The 15,251-nt window shown below is 40.6% G+C and overlaps 1 long non-coding RNA gene across 1 annotated transcript; it reads left to right on the top strand.

The window, feature by feature from the left end:
* The first annotated feature begins 9,935 nt into the window (after window positions 1–9,935).
* LOC110508207 lies at window positions 9,936–10,695 on the top strand. The gene is made up of 3 exons (XR_002471243.2): window positions 9,936–9,968; window positions 10,340–10,489; window positions 10,626–10,695. It is a non-coding gene; the product is annotated as an uncharacterized LOC110508207 (long non-coding RNA).
* Window positions 10,696–15,251: the final 4,556 nt, after the last annotated feature.

Here is a 15,251-nt window from a genome sequence, read left to right as displayed (position 1 = left end):
TGGAGAATCCGAACAGCAACTTTACATCTTACTAACAGTAGTTGCAGAGTATATGAATAAAAAATCATACATAATCAATATTTAAAAGAAAATAAAGAATCAAATCCCTTCAATGTCAAGTACCTAAGCTTATATGTAAGATTTCTCCCTTCTGAAACTAAGTTTACATCCTTTATTCTACAAGACAGACTTGCACATGTTTAATCACACAGAATAATCCCTTGTTGAGGAATATAAAAAATAAAAAACAGAACATAGAAATGCTCCCTAAGTTACATGAGAACCAGTGTCTAAACACAGGCCTCGTCACAACATATAGGACAGTAATCCCTCTAAGTCCTTATGCTCAGAATTGGAGTCCTCACCAACAGAGATGTAGCCAGGAATAGAGAATAGGTCAGGGAAATCATTCATTTTCCAAATCATAATTAAAAACCCAACTAATTATCCACCCAAAATTTAGAATGACCTTCCTCAGTGATTCAACTTGGTCTTATCACTTAAAGTAAAAAACTCAATTAAACACACATCAATATTGGCAGAGTTTACATTCATATTAACATTCAGTATAATTATCCCATAATTCTACCATTAACTTTTTAATCACGATTATAATACAGATCAGTATCTCAATGCATTCTTAATCCAAATTACTATAATTTTACTTGGTGTAGACCTCTACAATCAACCTGATACCCTTAAAAACCTAAATCAATTTATTGGCACAGTTGACCAACCACCTCTCTCAGGCATGGATTATTCTGGCGTCCTTTTCGTTCTTCTTCAGATAACTTTACAATTCAAAGTGGATGGCCCATGATAATGTCCCAATTTCAATGTCTCACCTTTACCACTCATTATGTCTTGTCCATTCGTCAACCAATATACCAGCAACATAAGAAAAGTTTAGGACACATCTCTCTCCATGCTCACTCCACGTGGACTCCTCTCACACTCCTGAGAGAAACATAGAAGTGATCCAGACAGAGCCTTATTTAACGCCTTTGTCACTCTTCTTCAGCCAGTTGGAGGGGGTTTTGAGGAACACACACTGTTCAGTCCAATTATCTCTTCCATGCATTAAGATACCATCTGATGTCACTTTTCATGATAACCTCGAAAGAACAGTTTAGTTCAGTTCATTAACTACATGATAAATTATAACTTTTACCAATTATTCTTAATACACATACAGTGCCTTGCAAAACTATTTGGCCCCCTTGAACTTTGCTGAAAAACTGAAACTGAAAAATTGGGCGTGCAAAATTATTCAGCCCCCTTAAGTTAATACTTTGTAGCGCCACCTTTTGCTGCGATTACAGCTGTAAGTCGCTTGGGGTATGTCTCTATCAGTTTTGCACATCGAGAGACTGACATTTTTTCCCATTCCTCCTTGCAAAACAGCTCGAGCTCAGTGAGGTTGGATGGAGAGCATTTGTGAACAGCAGTTTTCAGTTCTTTCCACAGATTCTCGATTGGATTCAGGTCTGGACTTTGACTTGGCCATTCTAACACCTGGATATGTTTATTTTTGAACCATTCCATTGTAGATTTTGCTTTATGTTTTGGATCATTGTCTTGTTGGAAGACAAATCTCCGTCCCAGTCTCAGGTCTTTTGCAGACTCCATCAGGTTTTCTTCCAGAATGGTCCTGTATTTGGCTCCATCCATCTTCCCATCAATTTTAACCGTCTTCCCTGTCCCTGCTGAAGAAAAGCAGGCCCAAACCATGATGCTGCCACCACCATGTTTGACAGTGGGGATGGTGTGTTCAGCTGTGTTCCTTTTACGCCAAACATAACGTTTTGCATTGTTGCCAAAAAGTTCAATTTTGGTTTCATCTGACCAGAGCACCTTCTTCCACATGTTTGGTGTGTCTCCCAGGTGGCTTGTGGCAAACTTTAAACGACACTTTTTATGGATATCTTTAAGAAATGGCTTTCTTCTTGCCACTCTTCCATAAAGGCCAGATTTGTGCAATATACAACTGACTGATTGTTGTCTTATGGACAGAGTCTCCCACCTCAGCTGTAGATCTCTGCAGTTCATCCAGAGTGATCATGGGCCTCTTGGCTGCATCTCTGATCAGTCTTCTCCTTGTATGAGCTGAAAGTTTAGAGGGACGGCCAGGTCTTGGTAGATTTGCAGTGGTCTGATACTCCTTCCATTTCAATATTATCGCTTGCACAGTGCTCCTTGGGATGTTTAAAGCTTGGGAAATCTTTTTGTATCCAAATCCGGCTTTAAACTTCTTCACAACAGTATCTCGGACCTGCCTGGTGTGTTCCTTGTTCTTCATGATGCTCTCTGCGCTTTTAACGGACCTCTGAGACTATCACAGTGCAGGTGCATTTATACGGAGACTTGATTACACACAGGTGGATTGTATTTATCATCATTAGTCATTTAGGTCAACATTAGATCATTCAGAGATCCTCACTGAACTTCTGGAGAGAGTTTGCTGCACTGAAAGTAAAGGGGCTGAATAATTTTGCACGCCCAATTTTTCAGTTTTTGATTTGTTAAAAAAGTTTGAAATATCCAATAAATGTCGTTCCACTTCATGATTATGTCCCACTTGTTGTTGATTCTTCACAAAAAATACAGTTTTATATCTTTATGTTTGAAGCCTGAAATGTGGCAAAAGGTCGCAAAGTTCAAGGGGGCCGAATACTTTCGCAAGGCACTGTATCTAAATATATTTCAAAGAGAATAACCACACATTATATTGAAACTATTCTTTCAAATGGAACATTCCTTTATCAAAAGAATTCACGTGTTTAATTAAAACTCAGAAAATGAAAACTCATAAAAATTCCACGTGCGTGCGTGCCCCTTTAAGATACCTTGGCACTAAAACAAATGAACCAAACCCAAAGGAAATTTTAAAACAAACATAGTTAAATTAAATATAGTATTTTAAAAACACCAACAAATAGTCATAACAAATGTTTTGTGTGTGTGTATTTGCAAACCTTAAGGTAAGATCACACAAAAACTTCCATGCCCTTTCAATTTGGTAGTTTACGGCCTCAATCTCATTCACTCTGCCCAAGATTATAGTCCCAGGAAACATTTCAAAGAGAGACAATGAAACACCCATTTTCCCATAAAAAAACACAAAACACTTGGGTTGGCATTCATTATCCTACACCGATCCAGAAACTCAAAAGTGAACTATAAACAAAACCTAATAATAATGATATTTCAGATTTTTATATAATTTTATTTTAATTTGCCGCGCTGCATTTTCCCTGGCTTTTGGCCAAGTGGGACGCACGCGTCCCCTATACTAGAGAGGTTAAAAAAAGTACCTTTAGTCAATCTGCTTTCAGTGTGAGAGCTCCCCATGTCTGGAACACCCTGCCATTAGACACACACAACTGTGATTAATGTGCACTGTCCCTGTAAAAGTAAAAACTGCTCAAACTGCAATCAACTTTAAAGACCTGACATTGTTCCACGTAATGGAAACAGATTACAATGTTAGAATACATGAACTTTCCTGCTCAAATTCCCTGGTGTTAACTAAACAATCAAACCAAGAATCAATGACCATCAGAATACATTATCACAATGTTTCCTTGTTCACACCTGAATCACTTTCAGTTTAACATATCCTATTTTTCTTTCCTTCCAGTGGGCAAAAATATAACCCCTCTCCAACAACGTTTTGTCTTACCTCTTCTCGTAAGATTAAAACCAAACTTTACAACTTTCTCTTCTCTTTCCTCTTCCCACTTATGAAATGTCCAAGACTTTAAAACTAACGCGCACAGCGCCAAATTTATGACATATGTCAGTTAATCCGTAAGAATGAAAAACATTTCGGTGGGCTCTATCGTCATTATCTCTCTGCTATTATTTAGAATTTCTTTAATTTAGGTAACTGTCTCCTCTATGATACAGTAATTTAAATATGACTCAATTCTCAATGCGTTATTCCAGCAGATCATTTAGGCAACAGACACCGTCTTGCATCGAAATGAGCTTCGCTATTATTTTGAATTAATTAGTCTCTCAATTTTACCTAAACAATCTATTAAAAAGTTAAATGTAACCGTTCTTTCAATTTGACCCACACAAGCTATTAAAATGTTCAGGTTATATCTTATAGAAACACTATAGGCAAAACATACAATCAATTACAATCAAAAACTTAGATTTTAGTCAGAGCAATGGCTGGGAACCGGCTGGGAACCGAATCCCGTTCTCCAGCTTGGAAGGTATGTAATTATATTCTCAGCATTACTTTATCAAATCTCTAGTACTAGATTATACACACATACAATTTATCATAATTTCAAATATTTACAGAATCCATATAAAACCTAAGAAAATCTTAGGCACTCACAGAGAACTTTAAGGATCACCCACACAGGATTGGTCAGATGTTCACACAGAACATCAGAACATAATTAAAAGGTTACCCACACAGAGTCAACCTACCCCGCTCACACAGAACGCTCCTTCAAATATTACCTAGTGATCCCATAACAAAATACTCACACAGAGTAACCCAGGGCATACCTGGTTAGCACATTTAAAATAATTGGAATTCACCACCTCTGAGAGTCACTTAGACAGTCACACAGACACTTTCAGAATGAGTTCCTTCTTCCAACAGGGCTTCACCAAGTACCGTGTTTCACATAGAACACACAGTCACCCTGGCCCCTCACCCCCACGGACCGCACCAATCCCCACTGTGATCAATTTAGTGTCAAGATGGCTCTAGGTCGCCCGCAACCGACCAATAGCAGAGTATTCTTTGAGTCCGCAAACTCTCAGAATACTCTCCTCTGACTCGGCCCTGTTGACGCCTTGAAGGTGCCCTCCTCACACAGGAACACACTCAGAGCCCATGTAACAGAGGCTTTTCTAAAAACTCGACTGCAAGTGTGTGTGGTTAGCTCACCTCTTTCTTTAAAAAAGTTTGAGATGTGGTATCCACTGGGCTCGCTGCCTCTCAGATCAAAGGTGGGTCCATCTGCTTCGTTCCCGAAGTGTGGTTTCCCTGAGATCCCAAGTTTGAGGGATCCCTCGTGCACGATTTACCGAGGTCGTCAGGAGCGGTCGCCGAGTGAAAATTCACATCCCATCCTCGTTGCCAAATCTCGTGGTAATTTCATGTATTACTAAATGAGGAGAGTTTACAAACACACAAGTCAGAGTTATATTTTAATCTTAATCTTTAATCAAATGAGCTTCAATATAGCCCTTTGACTCTCAGATCAATTCAGTGTCTATAAATTACTTCTGAGTGTCAACATAATGGCAACTGAGATCTTTTATAGCAAAGATCCACCCCTCTCAACTTACATGACAAACCACAGATCTCAGGAAATCTTCACAAAGGGCCTTTTACTTAAAAAAGGAGTATCCCATAGACAGATAGCATTAGCTATAAATTATCGTTCAGTTTGGTCTTCATAGTAGCAAAACATTACCTCACTATCTGGAATGCTCTTTAGGCTTTGTTGGCCAAAGACATCGTAAATCTCCTCTGTCAGTGCTATCTCATAGAGGCCCATCCTCAGTGGAACACACAAACACAATATTCGACAGATTCTATTCTGTCGAATAAAACAACCATTCTAATGCAACAAAATAAAATAATCTTACAAACACTATAACATAATTTTGCAATTTTCCACGACATCTCCCCATCACATCGTTTAACAGATACATTCACATATGAAGACACTGTTATATTCTGACTTCTCCCTTTCTGATATTCTGCATATTACCAGACATGTAAAAGACAAGCCTGACCTCTCTGGGCCCCAAGGGACTTTTCCCTAGAGAAGAAAGGAAAATGCAACTGCCGACATTATAGTCCAAAAAAATACATCCTAATGACAAGTATCTCACATAAGCATATTATGAAAGTAAATAAAACATCTTATTTTTCAATGTTACCTAACTAATTCTGATTCAGCTAAGACATCCTAGATCCTGACTAGTCTCCCAGTCCCAACTCTGTCATGTGCCTTTTACTAAGGAGTGGCTCCCATCTGGTCACTCTACCGTAAATGCCTAATTGGTGGAGTGCTGCAGAGATGGTAGTCCATCTGGAAGGTTTTCCCATCTCCACAGAGGAACTCTATATCTCTGTCAGAGTGACCATCGGGTTCCTTGTCACCTCCCTGACCAAGGCCTTTTTCCCACGATTGCTCAGTTTGTCTGGGCAGTCAGCTCTAGGAAGAGTCTTGGTCGTTCCAAACTTTTTCCATGTAAGAATGATGGAGGCCACTGTGTTCTTGGGGACCTTCAATGCTGTAGAAATGTTTTGGTGTACTTCCCCAGATCGGTGCCTCAACACAATCCTGTCTCGGAGCTCTACACAATCCTGTCTCAGAGCTCTACAACCAATTCCTACAACCTCATGGCTTGGTTTTTGCTCTGACATACATTGTCAACTGTGGGACCTTATATAGACACGTGTGTGCCTTTCCAAATCATTACCACAGCTGGACTCCAATCTAATTGTAGAAACATCTCAGGATGCACCAGAGCTCTATTTCGAGTCTCTTAGCAAAGCGTCTGAATACTTATGTAAAAAAGTTATTTCATTTAAAAAGAAAATTATACATTTGCAAACATTTTCTAAAAACCTGTTTTTGCTTTGTCATTATCGGGTGTTGTGTGTAGATTGCTGAGGATGTTTATTTATTTAAAAACCTCTTAAGGATTGGCTCCTTTTATTCCATTTTTGCCTAAAATGACATACCCAAATCTAACTGCCTGTAGCTCAGGCCCTGAACAAGGATATGCATACTCTTGGTACCATTTGAAAGAAAACACTTTGAAGATTGTGGAAATGTGAAAGGAATGTAGGAGAACATAACATATTAGATCTGGTAAAAGATAATACAAAGAAAAAAAGTTTATTTTTTGTATTTTTTTGTATCATCATCTTTGAAATGCAAGAGATAGGCCATAATGTATTATTCCAGATCAGGTGAAATTTAGATTTTGGCCACTAGACGGCAGCAGTGTATGTGTAAAGCTTCAGACTGATCCAAAGGACAACTGCATTTCTGTTCAAAATTTTGAATCGAGACTGCCCAAATATGCCTAATTTGTTTATTAATAGAATTTTCATGTTCAAAACTGTGCACTCTTCTCAAACAATAGCATGGTATTCTTTCACTGTAATGGCTACTGTAAATTGGTCAGCACAGTTAGATTTACTAGAATGTAAGCTTTCTACCAATATCAGATATGTCTATGTCCTGGGAAATGTTCTTGTTGCTTACAACCTCATGCTAATCGCATTAGCCTACGTTAGCTCAACCGTCCAGCAGGGGACCCACTTAATCCATTTTTGAATAAGGCTGTAACGTAACAAAATGTGGTAAAAGTCTAGGGGCCGAAGGCACTGTACATGCATGGTCTTCCATAGAGATCAACCTTGACTTTTGCCATGAGGTGATCATGGTTCAGAGGGTTAGTGCCTTCGTCTTGTAATACATGCCAACTCATGGCAACCTGCGTTAAAATTTCACTGCTGCTTTCAGATTGACATCTCTAGACATTGAGGGATTGTTGGTACTGTACCTGAACCGAATTTGGTGACTTTTAAAATGAGGGCGTATTATTTGAGAAAGTGAAAGGGTGGAAAAGGCTTGGATCCCGGGTCATTGCTGCTTGCAGCTATATTTATTAGGGGTTTAGCAGTGAAGCTTATTGTATTTGTTGTCTTTGATTATTATTATTTTCCTTCTACAGATTGGGGAAAAAATGCAAATTCCCATGAGATGGTAAGGCCTAGGAGGTTGCAACCTTATTTGATGGTCACGGGCCACACCCTCTCATGCATTGCCATGCCAATTAGCCACATGGTGGCGCTATAACGATTGAAAATGTTAACTTTGAAATCTCATGCCCCTCACACCGTTTGAGTCCTGACATTTGGTATATAGGTCCTCTAAACAAGGAACAAATGTGCCTCAATGATCTATAAGGTGGATGGATTGTCTGCTTTTAACATTTTGTTTAAAAAACGTAACACGCTACTCCTCTGGCACCTAATGACAAACTGCAGAATACTTGATACATGACATCTAGGGACGCTCACAAATAGTTTTTCCAGGATAGCATCTCAAAAAACATAGCTGCTACTGACCAATAAACATTCACGTGGGCGTTGTCTGGCACATAAATGCAGATAACTCCCACACAGATAGTCCTATTGTAACAAAACTTGGTACATAAATTCAAAACCCTTTCAAGACTCAACATATCTAAGCACATTCAGATTGACCACACGGTGGCGCTATAATGGGCACATGTTTATGTCTCTTTATCTGTTTGACTCAGTGTGAGGAAATTTGGCACATGCTTAGGAATATGAGTAGACTTTCTGAGATCCAGACCAAGGACCAGTGTAGAGACCATGTCCAGATCAAGACTAGTTTAAATGGGGAAAAGCAAGATCCAGACCATGGACCAGTGTATCGAGACCATGTCCAGATCAAGACCAGTTTAAATGGGGAAAAGCAAGATCCAGACCATGTCCAGATCAAGACCAGTTTAAATGGGGAAAAGCAAGATCCAGACCATGTCCAGATCAAGACCAGTTTAAATGGGGAAAAGCAAGATCCAGACCATGTCCAGATCAAGACCAGTTTAAATGGGGAAAAGCAAGATCCAGACCATGTCCAGATCAAGACCAGTTTAAATGGGGAAAAACAAGATCCAGACCATGTCCAGATCAAGACCAGTTTAAATGGGGAAAAGCAAGATCCAGACCAAGGACCAGTGTATCGAGACCATGTCCAGATCAAGACCAGTTTAAATGGGGAAAAACTAAATCCAGACCAAGGACCAATGTATCGAAGACTATACACTACAGTATAGTTCAGTACATTAGAGTCCAGTAGAGTAAACTTTAGTAGAGTTAAGTACACTACAGTATAGTTCAGTACAGTAGAGTTCAGTAGAGTAAACTTTAGTAGAGTTAAGTACACTACAGTATAGTTCAGTACTGTAATGTCCAGTAGAGTAAACTTTAGTAGACTTAGGTACACTACAGTATAGTTCAGTACAGTAGAGTCCAGTAGAGTAAATTTAAGGTAGGGTCCCACCTGGCCAATAGCCAGTGAAAATGCAGAGAGCCAAATTCAAATAAAATACTATAAAAAACAAACTTTCATGAAATCACACATGTAAGATACCACATTAAAGATACACTCATTGTGAATCCAGCCAACATGTCAGATTTCAAAAATGCTTTTAGGTGAATGCATAAGATGCTGTTATCTGAGGACAGCACACTAGTAAACAAAGAGGGTAGCATATTTCAACCCTGCAGGCGCGACACAAAGTAAGTGATTTCTATCCAAATCTACTAATAATATGCATATCTTATTTTCTGGGGATGAGTAGCAGGCAGTTGAATTTGGGCACGCTATTTATCCAAATGTGAAAATGCTGCCCCCAACCCAAAGACATTTTAATGGGAAGCACACTTGGGGATGAGATCCATTCATAGTCCACCCAATCTACCTACCTCATCCCCACATTATTTTTATTTACTTTTTTGCTCTTTTGCACATCACCATATGCTCATCTATCACTCCAGTGTTAACCTGTTAAATTGTAATTACTTCGCTACTATGGCCTATTTATTGCCTTACCTCCTCAAGCCATTTGCACACACTGTATATAGACTTTCTTTTTTTCTATTGTGTTATTAACTGTATGTTTGTTTATTCCATGTGTAACTCTGTGTTGTTTGTGTCACACTGCTTTGCTTTATCTTGGCCAGGTCGCAGTTGTAAATGAGAACTTGTTCTCAACTGGCCTGCCTGGTTAAATAAAGGTGATTTATTTGTATTTTTATGTAGATCAAATGTAAAACTAACTAATGTTTAGTTTTTTCTCCACCCTAAACTGTTTCATTTTGTACTGTTTGTACTGTTGACACGTCCAAAGAGAGGGACCATTGTCCCTCAGGAAAGGTAATGTGTGTGTGTGTGTGTGTGTGTGTGTGTGTGTGTGTGTGTGTGTGTGTGTGTGTGTGTGTGTGTGTGTGTGTGTGTGTGTGTGTGAAAGAGAGACCATCTATACTGAATGAGACCCTCAAGTTTCAGCACCATGGACAGGGGATGTAGCTAATGCCCTTCTGTGACAACAATTACCCTTATGGCCTTGCCTTATACTGCAATAAGGACTTGATTTGGTTGTTTGATTTGCTGAATGAATGACTGATTGAAGGTATTCAATCAAATGTGTGTCTGATGATAAGCATTAAACAACATGAATCTCCTATGTGTATCTCTTATTTGACAGAAGGCCTAATTCACTGTTTTCCTATGCTTGTTAATGGCAGGTGCAGCACGTTTTGCGCTCCATCCATGGTATGACTCAGCAGTTCATGTGCCAGGGCCGCAGGCAGGGCATTAGACAACAGGGGGACATGGAGAAGCCAGTGGAGATGATGGAACAGCTGATCAGACAGAACTGCAAACACACTAATCTGGTGAGGTCACTCTTAAACACAGGACTTTTTGTCACTTACATTTTAATTTTTTATAATCATAATAAACATGAATGAGGTATTATCAGTCAGTAACGATGCAATGACATGAGATCTTCAGTGTTTTGCTTTCTTTTAGGTGAGAGGACAGAAGAGAGCCGCCCCGTGTGTGACTTCCCAGAGAACGAAGGGAAAGAAGAAGAAGAGGATAAGACTCGTCAGGGCATTGATAAACTGTTGGCAGAAGCTGCAGAGTGTGTACTTGCCCACAAAATGAATGGGAAATACTATGTTTTTCTTTTTCCCAATCGTTTAAAAAAAAAAGCATGTATGGATTGTGTTTAGTTTGGTTCTCATTTTGTATAGTAGAACCACATTTGTACGTCAGGGATGGTGCTCTCTGTTTATGACCTTTCTTCTTAGTCTGTAGTTCCTCATCTATAAACTACAGATCATCTGAATTAAAGGTAGACTCAGCGATATGACGTAGATGCAGAAAGTAAACAGCATTGTAGGTCAACTTCCACAACAACGTAGAGCAGTGAAACGCAAGGCTCAAATTTTCTACTCTTTTGGTGACCTGGCTACCACACTGTGAACAGCGTGAAGCAAACCCGAACACATCCACAGATTTTGCAGAAATGCTGCATCTCGCTCATCTCAATATCTCCGGTGCTGCTCAAGGCAATGACATTTTGCTGACTCTACCTTTAATAATGGTTGTTAGAGGACGGTATACAATGCAATTCAAATATTTACTTGTAATACTTTGTGCACACACATAAAAAATATATTATCTCATAATCCAGAGATTGCGATCCCTTTCCTTAAACATATATTTGGTTCTATAAAATGAATCAGTTATTCAAGCTGCCCACAGCTAATAAAGGTTTCTCAAACTGCACCAATTGTTTTTTTATTCCTTTAATTATCAATACATAGGCTATTACTAGATATCAACTGTTCTGTTCTCTTTTGGTGTGAAATTGTTATCAAAATGGACAAAAAACTGCTACAGCAGGTGGCGGCATGAACATTACATGTGTGGGAACTCCATTATACCGAAGACTAAGAGGAGGAAGAAAAAAGACAAAGAAGAGTTTTATTTTTTGATTTGATTTATTAACGGATGTCAATTGCGTCAGCTAGTCTTAATGGGGTTCGACACATAATGAAAAAGACATAACAGAAAAAAACTTTACAATTTACATACATTTAAAAACATTAACATGTAGTACATCTATCAGTTACACATACAGTTGAAATCGAAAGTTTACATACAGTTAGGTTGGAGTCATTAAAACTCGCTTTTCAACCACTCCACACATTTCTTGTTAACAAACTATAGTTTTGGCAAGTCGGGTAGGACATCTACTTTGTGCATGACACAAGTATGTTTTCCAACAATTGTTTACAGACAGATTATTTCACTTATAATTCACTGTATCACAATTCCAGTGGGTCAGAAGTTTACATACACTAAGTTGACTGTGCCTTTAAACCTCTTGGAAAATTTCAGAAAATGATCAAATCAAATCACGTGCGCCGAATACAACAGGTGTAAACCTTACAGTATAATGCTTACTTACAGGCTCTAACCAATAGTGCGGAAAAAAAGGTATGTGTGTGTGTGTATAGGTAAGTAAAGAAATAAAACAACAGTAAAAAGACATTTGAAAAAAGAGTAGCAAAGCTATACTCAGACACCGGTTAGTCAGGTTTATTGAGGTAGTATGTACTTGTAGGTATCGTGACTATGCAAGTATGATGAACAGAGAGTAGCAGAAGTGTAAAAAGAGGGGTTGGAGGGTGGTGGGACACAATGCAGATAGCCGATTAGCCAATGTGCGGGAGCACTGGTTGTTCGGCCCAATTGAGGTAGTATGTACATGAATGTATAGTTAAAGTGACAATGCATATATGATAAACAGAGAATAACAGCAGCATATAAGAGGGGTTGGGGGGGAGCACACAATGCAAATAGTCTGGGTAGCCATTTGGTTACCTGTTCAGGAGTCTTATGGCTTGGGGGTAAAAACTGTTGAGAAGCCTTTTTGTCCTAGACTTGGCACTCCGGTACCGCTTGCCATGTGGTAGGAGAGAACAGTCTATGACTGGGGTGGCTGGGGTCTTTGACAGTTTTTAGGGCTTCCTCTGACACCGCCTGGTGTAGAGGTCCTGGATGGCAGGCAGCTTTGCCTCAGTGATGTACTGGGCCGTACGCACTACTCTATGAAGTGCCTTGCGGTCGGAGGCCGAGCAATTGCCATACCAGGCAGTGATGCAGCCGGTCAGGATGGTCTCAATGTTGTAGCTGTAAAACCTTTTGAGGATCTCAGGACCCATGCCAAATCTTTTTAGTTTCCTGAGGGGGAATAGGCTTTGTCGTACCCTCTTCACGACTGTCTTGGTATGTTTGGACCAATCTAGTTTGTTGTTGATGTGGACACCAAGGAATTTGAAGCTCTCAACCTGCTCCACTACAGCCCCATCGATGAGAATGGGGACGTGCTTGGTCCTCCTTTTCCTGTAGTCCACAATCATCTCCTTTGTCTTGGTTACGTTGAGGGATAAGATGTTATTCTTGCACCACCCGGCCAGATCTCTGACCTCCTCCCTATAGGCTGTCTCGTCGTTGTCGGTGATCAGGCCTACCACTGTTGTGTCGTCAGCAAACGTAATGATGGTGTTGGAGTCGTGCCTGGCCATGCAGTCGTGGGTGAACAGGGAGTACAGGAGAAAACTGAGCACGCACCCCTGGGGAGCTCCAGTGTTGAGGATCAGCATGGCAGATGTGTTGCTACATACCCTCACCACCTGGGGGTGGCCTGTCAGGAAGTCCAGGATCCAGTTACAGAGGGAGGTGTTTAGTCCCAGGATCCTTAGCTTGGTGATGAGCTTTGAGGGTACTATGGTGTTGAACGCTGAGCTGTGGTCAATGAACAGCATTCTCACTTAGGTTTTCCTTTTGTTCAAGTGGGAAAGGGCAGTGTGGAGTGCAATAGAGATTGCATCATCTGTGGATCTGCTTGTGCGGTATGCAAATTGGAGTGGGTCTAGGGTTTCTGGGATAATGGTGTTGATGTGAGCCATTACCAGCCTTTCAAAGCACTTCATGGCTACGGACGTGAGTGCTACGGGTCTGTAGTCATTTAGGCAGATTGCCTTTGTGTTCTTGGGCACAGGGACTATGGTGGTCTGCTTGAAGGATGTTGGTATTACAGACTCAATCAGGGACATGTTGAAAATGTCAGTGAAGACACTTGCCAGTTGGTCACACATGCCCGGAGCACACGTCCTGGTAATCCGTCTGGCACCGCAGCCTTGTGTATGTTGACCTGTTTAAAGGTCTTACTCACGTTTGCTACAGAGAGCATGATCACACAGTTGTCCGGAATAGCTGATGCTCTCATGCATGCCTGAGAGCCAGTGTAGTATGATTCAATCTTAGCCCTGTATTGACGCTTTGCCTGTTTGATGGTTTGTCGCAGGGCATAGCGGGATTTCTTGTAAGCTTCCAGGTTAGAGTCCCGCACCTTGAAAGCGTCAGCTCTACCCTTTAATCCATGGCTTCTGTTTGGGGTATGTACGTACAGTCACTGTGGGGACGGCGTCCTCAATGCACTTATTGATAAAGCCAGTGACTGATGTGGTGTACTCCTCAATGTCATCGGAAGAATCCCGGAACATGTTCCAGTCTGTGATAGCAAAGTAGTCCTGTCATTTAGCATCTGCTTCATCTGACAATTGTTTTATAGACCGAGTCACTGATGCTTCCTGCCTTAATTTTTGCTTGTAAGCAGGAATCAGGAGGATAGGGTTGTGGTCGGATTTACCAAATGGAGGGCGAGGGAGAGCTTTGTAAGAGTCTCTGTGTGTGGAGTACAGGTGATCTCAAATTTTTTTCCCTCTTGTTGCACATTTAACATGTTGATAGAGATTTGGTAGAACTGACTTCAGTTTCCCTGCATTAAAGTCTCCAGCCACTAAGAGCGCCGCCTCTGGGTGAGTGGTTTCCTGTTTGCTTATTTCCTTATATAGCTGACTGAGTGTGGTCTTTGTGCATCTGTCTGTGGTGTTAAATAAACAGCCACGAAAAGTATAGCTGAGAACTCTCTAGGCAAGTAGTGTGGCCTGCAATTTATCACAATATTCTCTACTTCAGGCGAGCAAAATCTAGAGACTTCCTTAGATTTCATGCACCAGCTGTTGTTTACAAATATGCACAGACCCCCCCCTCATCTTACCGGAGTGTGCTGTTCTATCTTGTCGGTGCAGCGTGTATCCCGCTAGCTGAATATCCATGTCGTCATTCAGCCACGATTCAGTGAAGCATAGGATATTACAGTTTTTGATGTCCCGTTGGTAGGATATTCGTGATCTTACCTCGTCTAGTTATTGTCCAATGATTGCACGTTGGCGAGTCATATTGACGGTAACGGCAGCTTTCCTAGTTGTCTTGTGCAGGTCTGGACGAGGCATCCGGCTCTTCTTCCTCTGCGTCGCTTCCTTTTGTGAATTATTGGGATGTCTGCCCTGTGGGGTGTTTGGAGAATATCGTGAGTCCTGCTTGTTGTTGTTGAAGAAGAAAGCTTTGTCTAATCCGAGGTGAGTGATCGCTGTCCTGATATCCAGAAGCTCTTTTCCTCCATAAGATACAGTTGCAGAAACATTATGTACAAATATCGCGAAAATCCCCACATAATAGCACAATTGGTTAGGACGGCGGCATCTCCTCAGGCGCCATTTTGTCAGCTATTCAATA

This window comes from Oncorhynchus mykiss, chromosome 28 (genome assembly GCF_013265735.2).
Source record: "Oncorhynchus mykiss isolate Arlee chromosome 28, USDA_OmykA_1.1, whole genome shotgun sequence".
Classification (NCBI taxonomy): domain Eukaryota; kingdom Metazoa; phylum Chordata; class Actinopteri; order Salmoniformes; family Salmonidae; genus Oncorhynchus; species Oncorhynchus mykiss.
This window is presented reverse-complemented; position numbering and strand designations above follow the sequence as displayed.